Source organism: Amblyomma maculatum, chromosome 1 (assembly GCF_055883805.1).
Source record: "Amblyomma maculatum isolate TAMU_Amacu chromosome 1, ASM5588380v1, whole genome shotgun sequence".
NCBI lineage: Eukaryota > Metazoa > Arthropoda > Arachnida > Ixodida > Ixodidae > Amblyomma > Amblyomma maculatum.
Window position 1 is genome coordinate 379,900,177 of NC_139344.1, and position 17,044 is coordinate 379,917,220.

Below are 17,044 nucleotides of genomic sequence, written 5' to 3' on the forward strand. Positions count from 1 at the left end.
GACCTCGCATTGCTTCAAGCTGCTGCAATACCGGATATGCAATAAAATGAAGTAATGCCGCAGTCGCACGGAGCGGCTCACAGCTAAGAGCGTTTAGTATTTTGAACCTATCAAAATTAGACATGGTCTGCAGAATAATGATAGGTGCAACACTGGAAACCGGCCCATTGAGAGCCGAATTCGCTGAGAAATCGGTCATTATATTGAAAGTAATACCGCAATTCTCCAGAATGTGCTGAAAACGCACTTCTTGTACATTCAAGGAAACGAAAAAACTAAACAGCAGCGCGACGAGTAAATCCTCCTCGGCTGGTGATAGAGCAGTATTCCCATCTAGGACGAAATGGAGCGTTCGCGTGGCGGATGCTTCGCTCTGAATTGCGATACAGTCGTGCGTTTGGGCGATGACTTCAAAGCACGCCATAGCGGTGCCTTTATCGATATGTTCCTGTTCGCTCCCAAAGTTTGTGAGAAATAAAAGTTAAGGGAAGGTTTACCACGGCTACACCTAAGTAGACAAAGCGAAAGTGCACGACTCATCCATGGATTTCTGCTAACATCAAGGACACCACAGCCGATTCTAGACGGCATTTTACGAGGTCGAGGGGATTTTGAAGAGGGAGGTCCCAGGAGGCGAGCCAGATGGGCAGCAGTGGCGGTGGAGGAAAGGGGAAGGCAGAGGACTGGAAGGCTGTGTGACATTGTGTCAGGCAATGTTGTATATTTGTGCAGATATGTATTGATACGAATGAGGTTTGCGAGGTGTGAAGAAGAAGCAGGTGTGCGATCTAGAAGCAGAAAAGGTGAGCGCCGCCAATAAAGGTATGAAGCAATACCTTAGGCTATGATATCCAGCATATAAAGCCCCGCTTTCGAAACGACATGAACATGTCTGCGCGACTTAGCGCTAAGGTGAATTCAATTGTCACGGAAGAGTGACTTTGATATCCCCCTCCCATGTGAAACTAGAGGCCCGCGTTGGCAGCTCCTGTCAAACGTAGCGTGAGCTGCAAGCTACCGCCTTCCAGCGCTATGTTTATGCACATCAAAACAGACGCCTACCAAGCTAGGGAAGGGCGCAGTAAAGCTTTCGTTTTAAAACATAATGGATTGCCTTAGAAATGATTCTTCGAACTTTCCAGCGCTGCTAACACTGACAAACAGTCAGAATGTATGACTACATGAGCTATACTGCACAACAACAGGGGACCGGGAACTTTTTGAAGGGCCAGCCCGATTGCAAGCCAAAACTATTGGCGTTTAATCTCGGATTCGGACCGAAAAAACTCCAATCGTGTGCCTATTCTTCTTTTGAACACGTTGGGAGGTGGAGGTACCTCGGAAGATAGCTCCATGACTTGGGTGCTGTAATAAGTAATAATTTCTACGAGGCTATTTATCGCGTCAGCAGTAAGGTGCTTTGCTTCAGGTGGTGAAGATTAATAAAAAGTGCTGAAGTAGCCTAAACATTACTAATGCATTGTAAGGACCTAAGCGAAGCTTTAGTTTTGGACGACCAGAACTTAGGAAATACAAAGTGTGGTTACTTGTACTGCGGAGAATGGTTATCAAGAAACAGAGCTTTGTGTGTCATAAAATTGACAGAAGCCACTATGTGCAGTCTCAAGTGCTCGTATTATAAACATTCGGGCAATTATAAGCTCAAATCGAGAGTTAAAGTCTCGTACATGGGTCTCCAAACATAGGACGGCATTTGCAACTGATTTCGTGAACTGAGACATGGCCGTAGAGCGCGCGTCTCAAAATGTAACAAAGGTGGTACTTGGTATCTAGGACTACACGTGAAAAGAACGCCAGCGAACTCCAGAATTGGCCTTAGATAAGTTTTATAGAGAAATAAGTGTGTATCTGCACACGCCGAATATCTTGTTGCTAATTATGATCAGACGACCAAGGGCCTGCTCACCTTTCACCCAGTATAACTGGGAATGATATATTATACCGAAGTGTTACAAGAACTCCAGCTATGGGATCTGTGAACCGCAATGCTCAAAGGAGATATAATGAGGGCATCCCCGTAGGAAACCGGATATGAAGGATTTGTCCATGCATGTTAAGAAGTACGTTTGCCTTACTCAATCAAACTTCAAAGGCACTCAGGCAGCCTTACAGTAACTGCTATGATGAATAAACACCTTTCGCAGGTGCAAAATGGGCAACATCATCAACATCTACATACACTTCTATCTGGATGGGCAGGAATATCCCGCATTAATATTGTTACGGACGAAGGAGGAAGAAGAGGGCAGTGGCGCGGGCAGGAGCGCGCGCGCTAGGCCCGCACACAGATTCATTAAACGTCATCTCACTACCATCGAGCATCTTCTCTCTGTCCTCTGTTCTGTTGTCATCGCTTGCCGCCACGTAACAATATGTTAAAAATAATAGAGACAGGAGCAATCCATGAGGCACGCCTCGCGCTTGGTGATAAAGTGAGGAAGTAAAAGAATATTTAGCGCCGAAAATTTTTATATTCTTTAAGAATTTCTGTAACCATGAAAAATATGTATAAAAGATGGCCTAATTTCTTGGTGGCGTATTTTCTTGTTGAATAGTATAGAACGTTCTACACTCTAATTGTAACCTTAATTATGCGCTACAAGTCTATTGACATGTCGAAAGCGATAATCTTCGACGAAACCCAGTCTGTACATCACCGAAGACATCTAGAGACAAGACATGGTCTGAGAGACGCGTGTTAACTATGCGTTCGATATGTTTGACTAATCTTGATGTTAGATAGCGCGGCCGAACATTACCCGTATCAAAACCTTTTCTGGAACCTTTGAGGATTAGAGTAATTTTTGCGAATTTCCAGTGCACCTAAGCTGTCACACCTTCGCACGCAGGAGCTGTAGGTTTCACACCAGCCGCTGTAGAATGCAACTCCGATGGCCCAACTACGACGAAATCAGCATAAAGCGTAAGTCTAACTAAAAGAACCATCGTTTGCTCTTGAAATCGAAGTGCAAGACCTTTCGATATATGATCAAGTTTATATTTTGCTTCATGGGACGGTAACACCTCTGACTCTGTTTCATGAGACGCGGATGAACTTTGGTCGCGTTCCATAAACCCATACAATTCTTCCCGATTATTTGAATTGGCAGATAATTGTTCATGTTGGCATTATACTCGTCCTTAGCTTTACCAATAGTTATTTTAAATGAAGCCGCAAAAATTTTTATTTATCCAAATTTGAGGACGGTAGTCATGAGAAATGCTCTCCCAGGCCGCCCTTCTACGACGGGATATTCTTTTTTTAACATTCTCCGTTCCCTCATTGGTATGACATTTTGTAGTTGACCAGCGATTTCACCGCCAACAGCGAACCCTCAGTTATATCTACGAAGAAATTGTTTCTTAATCACGGGCAGATTTCTCAAATGATACAATCGAGGAGAAAGAGGAATTCACAAGCTTTTTGAAGAGTTCATGGTTGACGAATTTCTGTGCGAAAACAATTGCTCTAAGGGGACACTAGAATAAACGTTACGGGAAAGTGGTGACTTTACATGCCACAGTCCAATGTAAACCAGTGTAGCCCTCACTCCATTCACTACCAATATTAAATCAATGACTGAACTGGTAGTTGCAAGCGTGTAGATTATGCCTGGACTGTTACAAAAATGCGCATCACTTAAAGACATCCAGTTCCAAAGAAGCTGCCCACATATACCTTAATGGTAACCCCAAAGTCATGATGAGGACTAAATCGCTAGAAATAATCACTCGGTTGTTAAAACGCAATAGATCAATAAATTATCGTCTCACGGACACCTTCTGGGAAGTAGACATTTCCAATAGTAACGGCAGCACACTGTGGAATTGCAGTATTAACTGCCTGCAGCTCGCAGTCTCGTCGTAGAATTTTATGTACACCTTCGCTCTGTGAAATGTTTTTGAAGAAATTAACGTTAGCAAGCCGACACCCCGTTCTCTAGTGCAGTTGGCTCTTACAGTTAGGTAATGTTTATGAGAAAATGGCCGATTTTGTGAAAGCTATGTTTCTTGTAGTGAGCTAATTTTAAGTCTGGTCTGAACATAGAGATAAGATTCTGTAAATCGTGAAACGCCAATGCAACTGAACGGCAATTCCCCTGTAGGGCTTCAATGAAGCTGTAATGGTTTCGTTAAAACATCGGTTTTTTGTTGAGGACTAGGAAACCAATTATTGCTGTTAGAGTTAGAATGGGCGGACTTTGAGTGAGAGGAAGATGAGTAGCGATTTTGGGATCGACATGCCATCTCTACATCCGAATAGCAAATGGTGGAAAGGTGGGTATGCTCATGACCCTGAGTCAGCATTTTTGTGGATGCAGAAGGCGCAGGTGACTGGGTAGAGTCTCTAGTAGCAGTTGGTGCAGGACATTTAGCTGTAACAGGGTCACCAAGCCGTAATGCTGCAATCTGAAAAGACGCAAGCTCTGTAGAAATGACCTGCGACAGAGTTTCTCTAAAGGCAGTCAACATGCACTCCATGTCACCCTGAAGCGCCTTCTTCACAGCTGAGACAACCGAATTTGTTAGTCCTGCTTCTATATCCGAACACACTGCCCTTGCACAGCTTGCATATGAATGCCGTTTCGATCAAGCTGTGCATAGGCATTTGCTTGAGAGTATACATCTTGAGCTGGGTGATGTTCAGGACCCTTTGTTCATCTGAACCCTCCGGGCAGGTAGCATCATCGGTAGGGTGATTCCCCGACATAGAGTGCAAATAGTAGCACCAGACCTTCAAAGGTCAGATGATTTATTGTATCCGCAAATTCGGCAACGCACTGCTGAGCCCTTGCTACTATGCTCAAAGCACCAGTAATTTTTCCACTGCAAAGGGCGAGGTTGAAGTGGATCGACGCGGTACACAATAGGGCATTGGTTTACCAATTCATTCTGCCTATAACACACGTTTATCAGCAATCTTGGAACGAATTTCCTGGTCTCAATAGTGCAGCGGCGCCTTGCTTTTACCACATAGAAACGCGGCCGCCTTAACCGGAATTGACCCCGTGTCCTCTGGCACAGCAGTGGAGGCGCCCGTGTGCTGAGTGATGCCAGTGAACTTAATAAATTTCCAGACTGTCTAAATTAACTCGGCGCCCTCCACTACGGCGACCCGCACACTCAGCCACTACACGACGTTAAACCCAACACTCCAGATATACACCAGGCCTGCACATAATGACCGCGCAGGTTCTGCTGGTTACCACTGCGAGGTCATTATTTCAGTGACGGAAGCCCTGCTCCGGAAAACCAAGCGAGCCATGTTTGGGAAGAAAACTGCTCCGGTGAGAAATACGGCTAAACCTGTTGTGGTACCGTATATGCATAAGGTTGCGCACCACGTGAAGAAAGTGGCGAACAGACATGGCGTGCCGATGGTGTTCTCCGCTCCGAAGAAGATGGCGGAGCTTTGCTTACCCATTTCGCGTGTTGGAAAATCGAGCGGTTGTGAGAAAAAACATGCTAAGTGGTTTGTCGACTGCTGCATGGGGGTCGTATATGAGATCCCGCTGACCTGTGGGAAGGCCTACATTGGCCAGACCGGGCGCTGTACTAATGATCGAGCAGGGGATCATTTGCGGGCTTTAAGGAGTGGAGGGACAAATTTGGCAGCGCATTGCGCGAACTGCACTGCGTGCGAGCCGCGTCTGGCTGGCATTAAGATTCTGGGCAGAGGCCGTGATAAGACAGCGCGTGAGCTTTTGGAGGCATTCCATATCGGGAAAAGGGGAGATAGGTGTGTCAGCGATACGTCGGTGCGGCTCTGGAAGGCAGAAATCAGTTTTCTTGATCGGGTTTTGTGATATTCCTTGATCATGTTTTGTAATATTCCTAATATTTTTTCTCTGTCGTTATATGATTGTTATGTACTGCGCATGACCCCTTTTTCAGCATATATTTGCTGTTATTGCTGCAATAAATCAGATGTGAGTTAGCGCCTGTCCTGTGTCTTCTTCTCTTGTGTGTGTCTTCCCGTGCGCTTTATCTTCAGTCAAGTTTCAAAATGATGTCAACAAAAAATCTATTGAAAGGCTTATAATCATTTCTGTAGACAGTCGATAGAGCATAAATCTATTTCCTTAACCTTTTTGTCGAGTACATTCTATGTTTATTCATAGTTAACAGTCTACTGGCTTACTAAAAGCCTATAAATTGTGCATATTTAGTGCGCACATTCAACTCAGAAGCTTTTATATATATATTTTTTAGAACCAATAAAGAATACGTCACCATGGGGATGTGCCACATTACATGAGGGTCAATTTACGCACAATTTTATTTATTTAAAACTATCGAGGCTGAAATGCAACACATGCACTATAAGAAACGGAAAATAATAAATATATAGAGATTGAGAGTAAAGACCAAGCTAGTTTCCCCGCATGCGTTCTAGCATCCCGTTACCTGCTGTCCAGCGTCCTAGGTTCATTGGGGATGTATACGATGCAGAAAAGCAGCGAAAAAAAAAAAAGGACGCAGAGTGAGCTAAACTGTTATTCTACTCGTTTTCTATGCATGTGCTTTACAGCTTATGATAGCTACGATATCGACGCCCTTCATCTTCCCTGCATTTGTGTTGCTGACGGCGGTAATGCAGGAAGACAATTTCCATTTTTTCGATACACACACGTGACCACATCTAAACGGTTTTCACAAAACTTTGTGTAGACTTTATTTATTTATTTATTTATTTATTTATTTATTTATTTATTTATTTATTTACTTATTTATTTATTTACACCTCAGAGGCCCCATTTAGGGGTATTACAGGAGGGGTATTAAGGGGTATTAAGGCCCCAATTAGGAGGTATTACATTTAAGGGGTAATACATTACATAATCTGCAGGCACTGTCACTTTTTCTTTGGTATCCATGCTACCAAGATCATCTCTGTGTGGTATTCATTTATATCAGCAGAGAAGATGGAAACTAGTGTCAAGTGCAATCAGTGGTTTATTATGGACTTGAAAATTACACTCCTATAAAACACATCTTTAAAGCTGTAAATAGGGGAGAGTGTTGTAATTTTTTTTTTCTGTACCCGTTCTTCAGCAAGTGCCTCTAAGACTGCATTGCGTCAAACCAGGTACACCGATACGAAAAGAAATGCACAACCGCGCATGGCGTACCCAATTGGGCGCGAAACCATACGTATGTGGGAAGTTTTGTGTGTGTGTGTGTTTGTGTGCGCGTGTGTGTGTGTGTGATTTTGGAGGCTGCACACTGATACACAGATACCGGATTTTAGTTCGCGCGACCATTATAATACCGACGCCGTAATTACTGATAATTAAGAATGGAAACACGCGAACCCAGGGCAATGTGGGACGACTGAGATACTGTATCTCTTCCATAAACGGGAAGTCAGCCCCTTCGCGAGCAAATATATGCGTGCGCCTACTTGTTCTAAAATTCGAAAATCTAGCTGCTCTAAACTAGATTTTTAAGAACGTGTACAACGATTTTAGAAGCCCGATAGGCGTAGAATCAGCTCTTGGGTGGGCACAGCTTTCATATACCCGTTCTAAAGCACACCGTTCAAAAGGACAGCAGGGTGTCCATCCGCTGTTTAGAACAACCAGAACCGCGAAATCGGCGCCCACGCCACGAACTCGCACGTCCCCCCCCCCCCCCCTCCCCTTGTATTAACGTGATAGCGTGAAAGACCCCCTTGTGTTAAAAATACGGCGTTGTCGGCGTTGTCGGTGTTGTCAGCACTGTGAGCAACAAATTACGGCAATAGCTCCGCAAGTGACATGGCCAAGCACTGATTCGCCAAGCACTGAGGAAGATGACATCGGAGTGCCGCCTTCCTGCACGCTTAGTTTCCTAACTTGAGAGAGCCTGATCCTAAGCCACGCATGCAGGCACGCTTATACGGCTTGGTTAAAGCGGAGCTTTATATCCACGTCTTCCATATGATACGGTCACTTACAGCTGCTTGCTTATCAGTATTAGTGGGATAACGTAGGCACAAATTAAAGTATTACTGACTGATCGACTAGCAAAGTTTGTGAATGAGTATTCTCAAGGGGAGGCGCAGGCGGCGGCCATGTTAAAGTTAACATTATCACATGATGCCTTTAAAGAAGGAGCTTAAGCGTCCGTTAATTATTTATTTATTTATTGTGCTTAGAATCGGTTCACGTGGTGATGCATGTTTAAGAATATATTGCGCACAATTAAAAAGCAGGAATACACGAAGAAACATTTTGACTCCGCCACTATTAAAGGCGCTTTTCCGAATGTCTTCTCAAACTCGCAAGTTCCTTTTTGAAAACGACATGTTTCGAGGATATGCTATTAACTATACGGAATAAGCGTTAACGTTCAATGGTGCAAGATCGACCACCACGCTTCCTGTTTTCGATAAGTTTTAAAGCTGCAGTAACGTAGGTAGTGCAACTTGAGCGCGGACAGAGCGCATCGATTCCGCTTCCTGTTTATGCGTAATGTCTCCACGGAGCAGAAGAAAGGAGAACTGATAGGAATGGAGACTCAAGCACGTCACTAACGGGACCGACAAAGTAAATCACGTGACTAACATTCAAAGTTCTGTGATGGCTGTCAGCGTGTGACCAGCAACTGCGTGCAGCCGTTTCGCTTTCAATGCGGCTCTTGTTTTACGACCACCCAGCTTCTGCTTCGACTCAAGACCAGCCAGCATATGCGGATGCATGCACAGATCGAGCCTGTGGTCCACAGGAGCGCGCTTAACCAGCGATCTTAAAGCTGCCAATGTTCTTACTCTCTCGCCCCCCCCCCCTCCCCCCCCCCCTCACTCGTTCGGCAATGAGTGCGGGCGTGTCACAGAAGGTGGGAAGCGCTTTTCGGCACCACGCTTGTGTGAAGCTAAAATTTTAGACTAGGTACCAAGTTTATTCGACATTCTCATTCGTTGCAGCCTAGTTGAGCGGTAACGGTATATACCTTGTAATAACACGAAACGTCCAGCTCGTTGCTAGATCATTTTAACAGGAACAGCGGAAAGCAAACCAAATAATCACTCTTGCCTTCTACTTGCCTGTTTGGTGCGTTTTGTGATGTTCCTACGGGGAAAAAAAGCATTCATTGTAGCCGAGACGCAGTGCCAATGTCGTGATAAATATTTTCATAATAGCACCACTGCCTCTATAATAAGCGTCACTAGACGTGCGTCCGTAATAAATGAGGTTGGCTCAAGAACCATCTCTTCATCGTGCCAATCCTTCTTTCTATTTCAAAACGATAAACGAGGCCAGCAGTGGCATGCAGCGTCTGGGGAACGCATGTTCTCACAGTAACAAGCGTGCCACGAAAGGAGATGAATTGAAGCTCACACTAGTTGCTTCGCGCTGTTTAAATCATACACACTGCCGGTCCGCGCCAGTACAAGGTTTCCTTCAACACGGCACGGCTTAAACTACGGAAAACGTCTCATGCTTCATTCTATAGCGTCAAAAAAAAAAAAAAAAAAAGACATTTGGTGAAACGGCGCGGTTCATGATACGCGCCGAGTACGACCGTCAACGCGAAAGTGCGAGCCCGCCTCGCCGTATTCACAAATTTGCGTTTCATTCTCTTGCGCAACGCTTTTCAGGCCGTGCGTCTGCATCTCAGCACAAAAAAAGCCGGAGCCCAGCTGGTGAAAGCGGCTTCCAATCAAGAATTCTTTATTTCCCGTAGGTTAAGAGCAAGAGAGCAGCACAGACATATGCCACACTGTTGGCCGGAAGCCTAGTAACTTTCATTGCCTGTAAGGCCGCTTACAAACGGAGACAGAAAGCTTGTCACTGCCAATATTTTGTGTTGTACTCAGAACTGCTGTCGGCAGTTTAGGAGAGTAGGTCAATAAAACATAATCGTGTAGACTTACCTGAAATGGGCGATTAATTTCGATTCTGTCGAAAGCGCACTCCGATAAAAGCAGACACAGTACACATTCCAATCTTGTACACATTGCACATGGTTGCCTGCTGCATATATCATTCTCCGCCGTGTCGCCTTCGAATGTGAATCTGACAGGCATATCTTTAGCATTCGTTGACTCACCTTATCTGCATGTGCTCGTGTACATCAAACGTCACCGTAAGAAATTCGCGTTCATAAATTGGCCGCTAACGCTTTAAAATCAGCATTGTTTTTACGTCACCTACCCACGCCCCTCCCCCCTCTTTTTAAAGGGTACGACATAGCATACACGTTTTAACCATTTTTGCGTTTGAAAAACAGGCTTAGGCAGCTTCAATTTATCATCCTCTGCATTGTGTCCTTTCCCACGCATCTAGCATAGAGAGAAGAACGAAACGATTCAGGCTATGTTACTGACGCATTGCAGCCATTTTGCTAAATTATGACAATACGATAAGTATTAAAGACAAAATACACAATGCTCTTTACACAATTTTATTAGAAGAGAATAACTTCACTCAATTCTCAAAAGTAGCGCTCCCTTTTCCTTTCAGAATTCTTTCACCACAGGTGTGGAATCGATGACGTAACGATTTCAGGCGAAGAGATATATTGCTAGATAGGCGATATATTGAATTAAATAATCGCGAACTACCCCCTCCCCCCCCCCCCCCCCCCCCCCCCCCCGTGTGGCGCAGTCATTACGGCGCTCGACTACTGTTCCGAAGGACGCGGGATCAAATCCCGGCCTCGGCGGCCGCTTTTCGATGGAGGCGAAAAGCAAGGCGCCCGTGTGCTGTGCGATGTCAGTGCACGTTAAAGAACCCCAGGTGGTCGAAATTTCCGGAGTCCTCCACTACGGCGTCTCTCATAGCCTGAGTTGCTTTGGGACGTTAAGCCCCACAAACCACCACCAATAGTCGCGAACTATTGCTTTTTTTTTTTTAAAGAAGGTTTACTTTTTTATTTTTATTAGCATCATGATCCCCAGCTGCCCGCCATTTCTCGCTTTTCAACGCCTAATGATATTCATTTATTCTTATAATATACGACATGCAATGACGAAAGGGGCCAGTCAGGCCTTGTTTTTGACAATGCATTAAATGATCTGTAAGTTTCATTATCCTTTCCTAATAAAAACATCATAGTCAAAGCGGTCGTCTTTCGCTACAGATTTGCTCTCAGCAATTTTTCCTGTATACTCAGCTTATTCAAGACTTGCAAATTCGTAGGAAGGACAACGTTCACATTGCGAGTTGATCCTCCCAAGATCAACAAAAGTTGTCACAATATATTATTACGTTCTTAGCCCGCACACGGTGGTTTATTTACAGAGGGATCGATCGAAGCAGGGCCGCGAATACAAACGGCTTTGCCTTAATTCTTCTGCAAGAAAACCGCTCCCAAAGTGCGGCTCTCGGGATACACCACCCATCACCCCCCCCCCCCCCCCTACCTATATACTTGTCCATAGGAAATACACTGGTGTTTACACAATTTCCTTGACGATAATATTGGTCATTGCTATCTTGAACTCCTCTCTCTTTGTCGTAGCTGTCAAAGTGTACACTTTTTAAATGTGTACATCAGTCCGCGTGAACAAAGTCAGAACTTCAGTATGCTCATCAAACGCTTTCTTACATAAGCGAGCCATGCCCCGGCAATCGTCACAGAGAGATTTCAACGCACCACACCCCGCCTGGGGTTACGCGTCTGCCATATCTAAGGAACGCAAGTTGGTAGACCTGACATCTACTGAAGCCCTCACCACGCTAACGACCCCTTCGTACCCCACACGAACGGGTAACAGGGTCTCTCGGGACACCTGTTCTGATCTTACATTTTTTAAAAGGTTGATTTCTCTTGAACCAACCTAAATGAAACACTAGGCAATGACCACCGTATTCTATCTACCACTATAATAACAAGAGAAGTACTGCCACCAATGTTAGATGGGACAAATGGCGCGATGCTATGTCTACTACCCAACCGGAAAATATATCAGATATCGACGAATGGGTACCTAACAAACTCCGACGGGTCACGAAGTACACCACAACTCTCCGCACATCTACCGAGACTCCGGCTGTCGACCCCCCCCCCCCCCCCTTTCACCTATGGGAGGCCCGCCGCGCCCTAACGAAGTGCAGGAAAAAGCAAAAGCTTAATCGCAAGCTTAAGCAACAGATCGCTGACCTCAACTGCCGCGCGGCTAATTATATAAATACTCTCTCCCATTAAAAATGGCGTGCCCTATGCGATAGTCTCTGGAGCCAATTCGATGTCTCCAAAACCTGGAATATTCCACGCGTCCATACCGACCCCGCTAACCGAAATATCGAACAGAAAGCGGCACTACGAAGAACTATTCATGCATTCGCGGGTACAAACGAGGATCTCTTTGCCACGCCTACTACAAAGAATACCTCCATTCAACCCTCTAGCTCCTACCCAGACTACACAGTACGCAAAATCCCGCCCTTGGTGCTGATATCATTGTTGCAAAACTGCACGCAGTTCTAGCTGCTATGCGGAAAGACGCAGCGCCGGGGCCATATCTTATCACTGGCCAACTTCTCTTTAATCTTGACGATTCAGCCCTCGAGGCTTTGGCTGAATATTTCAATATTCACTGTTGGGCACAAACAACTATTTCTGCTCGTTGAAGACTGCTGAAATCCGCTTTATTCCAAAGCCCAAGAAACCCTTTTCAGTTGAGCACCTCCGCCCTATTTTCCTTACTTCGTGCTTGAGGAAGCTGTCTGAGCGACTTATTAATACCCGTCCCACCCGATAAGTCGGAGATGAAGGCGTTCTTCTGCACTCTATGTTTGGCTTCAAAGCCCACCTCTCTACAGAAGATATCCTAATCCAACTACAATTGGAAGTTCTCACGCCCCCAAATCGACATCAAGTTCGCGCCTTTCTCGCTTTAGATCTGCTCGATACCTTCTATAATGTTACCCATAGCAGCATTCATTCTTGCCTGAACTCCGCCAAATGTGGTTCTCGTACCTGCAACTATGTACGAGCCTATGTGCGAGAACTATGTATGCAACTATACATAGAAACTAACCAATAGGAAAGCCATGCTTAATGTGGACGGCGCTACATCAACACCCATCAGTCTGATCCCTATAGGGGCACACGGTATCTCAAGGTGCGATACTCTCACCACTGCTATTCAACCTCTTCATGAAGGACCTTCTCAATAAAGTCAACAGCCTTTCGAGAGTTCGACACGCCATCTATGCAGACGATGTGACCCTTTCGACTGTGCATGGTAATAATGGCGAAATTCAAGACAACCTCCAAACGGCGACAGACCTGGTCAGTGCCTATGCCGCTTCTTATAGCCTTGCTGCGCTCCTGAAAAATCGGACTTTCCCATCATTCCTAGCTCAACCGGTTAAATACAGTGGTCAAGACAGCTCTGGGACTTCCCCAGTGTTCGTCTATCCACCGCACACTCCAACTTGGCATATATAACAAGGTTCAAGAGTTGCATGAAGCAAGTCGCCTGGTACAATTTCTTCGCTTAGTAGCCTCGTCCACTGGAAGGCATGTCCTTCAAACTCTCAAGATTGTTCCACCCTATACTACCAAAAACAGCAAAGATTGTACCAAAAAATATCCGCCAAGCAATCACCGTCAAACCTCTCCCCAAGCACATGCATGCAGGATATCACCGAGCCTGCCGACAGGCAAGAGCCATTCACCTCTCTCGAATATGAGACAGCCAACCGGATACTCTGTATGTAGAGGCTGCTGGCCCTGTTAACGGTCACATGTCCACTGCGGTGACAACTCCAGCGGCCACTCTCCTCAACTATGCTTCTCTTCGCCCAACTGAAGCGAGTATTGTGGAAGCAGCAGCCATCGATCTGGCCGCCGGCACCAATACGCAAGCTACCAGCATGTAAGATTTCCGCACTGCTTGCCGTAATTATCTTCACGGACGCATCGGTCAAGCCAGCCTTCGGATCCTCCTCCCTAACCATCTGAAAATGATCAGTGTGATCTGGATTCCGGGACACCAGTCGATGCCGAAGCTGCCCATCGACCCGATCACGCGCTCCTTTCTCGAGCCTCCCCTCTCCCGGATCACATGTATGCCTCCCCGATCCTTACATACACAGAAATGGCTGTCTCCCCGTACACTACCACCCCCTTCTCTCACCCTGTCTACCCAAGAGGCAGCAAAAACTTGCCACCGCCTACAAACTAACACTTTTATTTGACCATCTCTCATAAACCTCTGGTACCCCGCCCTTCATTCTCCTGACTGCCCCCATTGCGGTGAGCGGGCAACGCTCTATCGCGTGGTATTGGCGTGCCGGATTACTCCTTCTGTTTATCTACTTCCTTAAACCTGCATAGAAGATTGGGATTGCACCCTGCAGGACGTCTGCCACCCGGAACGCGAGCAATCGCTGCCTCGCCACGCTGTTACTGCAACCTCGGCCAACGGGACCCTGGACTGAGCCCCCCCCCCCTCCCCCCCCCCGCCTGACTGAATAAAATAATATGTTTTTCTCCTCCTCCTCCTCTGACACTAGCTCTGCTTTTTCCTCTACCGATCAGTCCGACCCTTGATAGTCTTCTTCCGTCGATGTTTTGCGAAGCAGCGCGACATTTCCCTCCTCGCAGATGAAGCCCGTCTGATAAGTTAAATATAATGTCTGGGAAGAAATCGGTTCAGGCGTGCCACAATATTATAACCACGTTTAAAAATTATTTCTCCCTAAACCGGTAAGCATCGGAGGGCTGTGCGGCTGCGCTAATGTCAATGGCTAAGATGGTAGCTTATTTTTATGCATGCGGTAATAAATTTACTTTCTACATTGCATCGACTTGTATTTGGACGGCATGTATCGACAAATGTTTGACTCCGCGCAACTTTCGTTCATGGTCTGTCTACAGATTACGAACAGACAATAATGGGAAAAAATTTAATCAACTTGCTTCTATACACTAAGTTGAATTAGTCAGTAAATAAGTAAAAGAGATCAACACAACCTTTAGCGCACAACCTTTTATGGCCACAGGTATACTGTCCAAGTCTTGCACATGGTAGATTTCCCTCACTGAAAACACAGAACATTAGAATGCTAAGGCTAGAAAGGGAACCTAATTCCCTCTTTAAAACATGCGTTATTGAAGGCGGGAAGCGAGCTTGTTTCTCGCGATCTCAGTCCGAACTGCCGGGTCGGCGAAGTATTGTCGGAATTGCTGTTTGAAAGTGGTCCAGTTAGTAGTGTGGGGTTCGCGATTAATGAACCAGTTTCTGGCGACCTCAATTAGATAGAACGAAACGTTGAGGAATTTTAAAGCATCGTCCCACCGGTTATAGGCACTGCAGCGTTCATATGCGTCGAGCCAGTCATCCACGTCTTCGTCACGACGACCAGCGAACAGCGGTGGGTCGCGTTGACGTGTGGGCAGAGTCGGAGGCGTCGGTGCAGCTAAGGTAGAGGGTCCGGCCGGGTCGGGATTGCTCTCGGTGGACATGATTATGGTGGTAGTTGCCAAACGGCGACCGGAACGTAGCTCCAGCGAGAGGCAGCAAGGGGATCGAATTCGACCTCCACCACTTGTGAAAGAAGGCTAGGTTGAGACGGCAAGGTCGTGACGGCAAGGCCAGCGATGCCTTGTCTAGCGTTTTAATCCGATGACAAAACCCAGACGCGTGCCGGAGCCGGCGCCGCGGGACGATGATGATGGTATGTACAAATGAAAGAGGAAGATCATGGCATGTACAAATTAAAGAACATCCACGGAAGGCTCACATTACCAATGTTTTAAACAAGGTGTTAATTAGCTCCAATTAACTTTAGTAACTCTTGCGTCATGATTAAAAGTGTGCTGATGTTGCTGACTGCATCAAGTTACGGTGATTTGAAATGAAACAATATTTCTTCTGCCAAAATTATAACATTCCGTACATTTATTGATTCTTTTTTTAAGTGTAGAAATTCTGCTAGTCATGATTAGACGAATCTCTGTTGACAGCATGTCTTTATGTATTCGTGGTGGCACTGCTTTCGTTTCTATCGTGTTTCGTTGATTTTTGAACCGCATAGCCAGGCCACTGTGTACCCTTGGTAAAGATTTTGTTATCGCTTGAATGTGGGGTCCGAACGAGGCACCCTATTCCGAACGCCTACTGCGAAACGGCCAGCATTTTCGCCATCTTTCTTATTACATGCTCGTTTCCTGGGCTGAATTCATATTTCTCGTAAAATGGGCATACGCCAATTCGTTTATTGTTTCTTCGTTTGTATAATTACACTGGCGGGCACTGCGCGTGTCCCTGCAGCGTCACCCCCCCCCCCCACACACACACACACACACTCGTCCTTGAGGTGTCTGATTTAGATTCTATTTTCTTTAACGAAGCAAAGAGCCTGTCCCCATAAGTTTAACGCTTAACTGCTGTTCGAAAAATTTTCCTCATGTTTTAGACCAGAAGGTATTATGCTGTAGCGAAAACCATGTTTCCTCGTTAATAAATGCAGCCGCTGTCGTACTCCTCTTTTCTAATTGCTCATCCAACGAGATCGTTTTATTCTAAATACAAGAACACGGGCTTTGGTTGTACGAACAATAAGCAGAAAGGAAGAAACTTCTTGAAGCAAATGCGATTTTTTACGTGATCTGAGCAACCAGGTTAGGATGCCTCAACGCGTGCCCCGCTTCGCCAAGTTGACTGCATTCGCCATCTGTCGAAACAATGTTGAACAACTAGCCTCGCTGCCGCTCCCAATACCTTACATTTCTTTCCTTACGCCAGATGACGACACCAGTGCTGCCCACTTTGTTACTTTGTTGCAAGTTAGCAGTTCTGGTTCTGCAGCCACTGAACCATACCACACAAAACCAATCTAGCAGCAACGTTAACTGCACAAGTATTTAAACAGGCCAAAAAGTTCAACTCAAAAACTTTCTCATTTAGAGCCCCTTTCAAATGATAAAAAATACGATCGCGCATATATTCGTGCAGTAAAGTAGTCCAGGCGTAGCAAAAATTGCACCTCAAATTGACCACCACATATGGCTATATCTACATTTAATGGCCAGAATGGGAGCATCTGCACCCAGGTAGTAAATCTGACACATTTATCACTTT

The 17,044-nt window shown here is 45.7% G+C and overlaps 1 long non-coding RNA gene across 1 annotated transcript in view; it reads right to left on the minus strand.

Annotated features, from left to right (window-relative positions):
- LOC146208349 (uncharacterized) overlaps positions 1-10,002 on the minus strand; it is an 85,530-nt gene extending 75,528 nt beyond the window's left edge. Inside the window, exon 1 of the long non-coding RNA XR_014704796.1 lies at positions 9,881-10,002. This is a non-coding gene — a long non-coding RNA (uncharacterized LOC146208349). The remainder of the gene's footprint in view (positions 1-9,880) is intronic.
- Between the last annotated feature and the right edge of the window lie 7,042 nt (positions 10,003-17,044).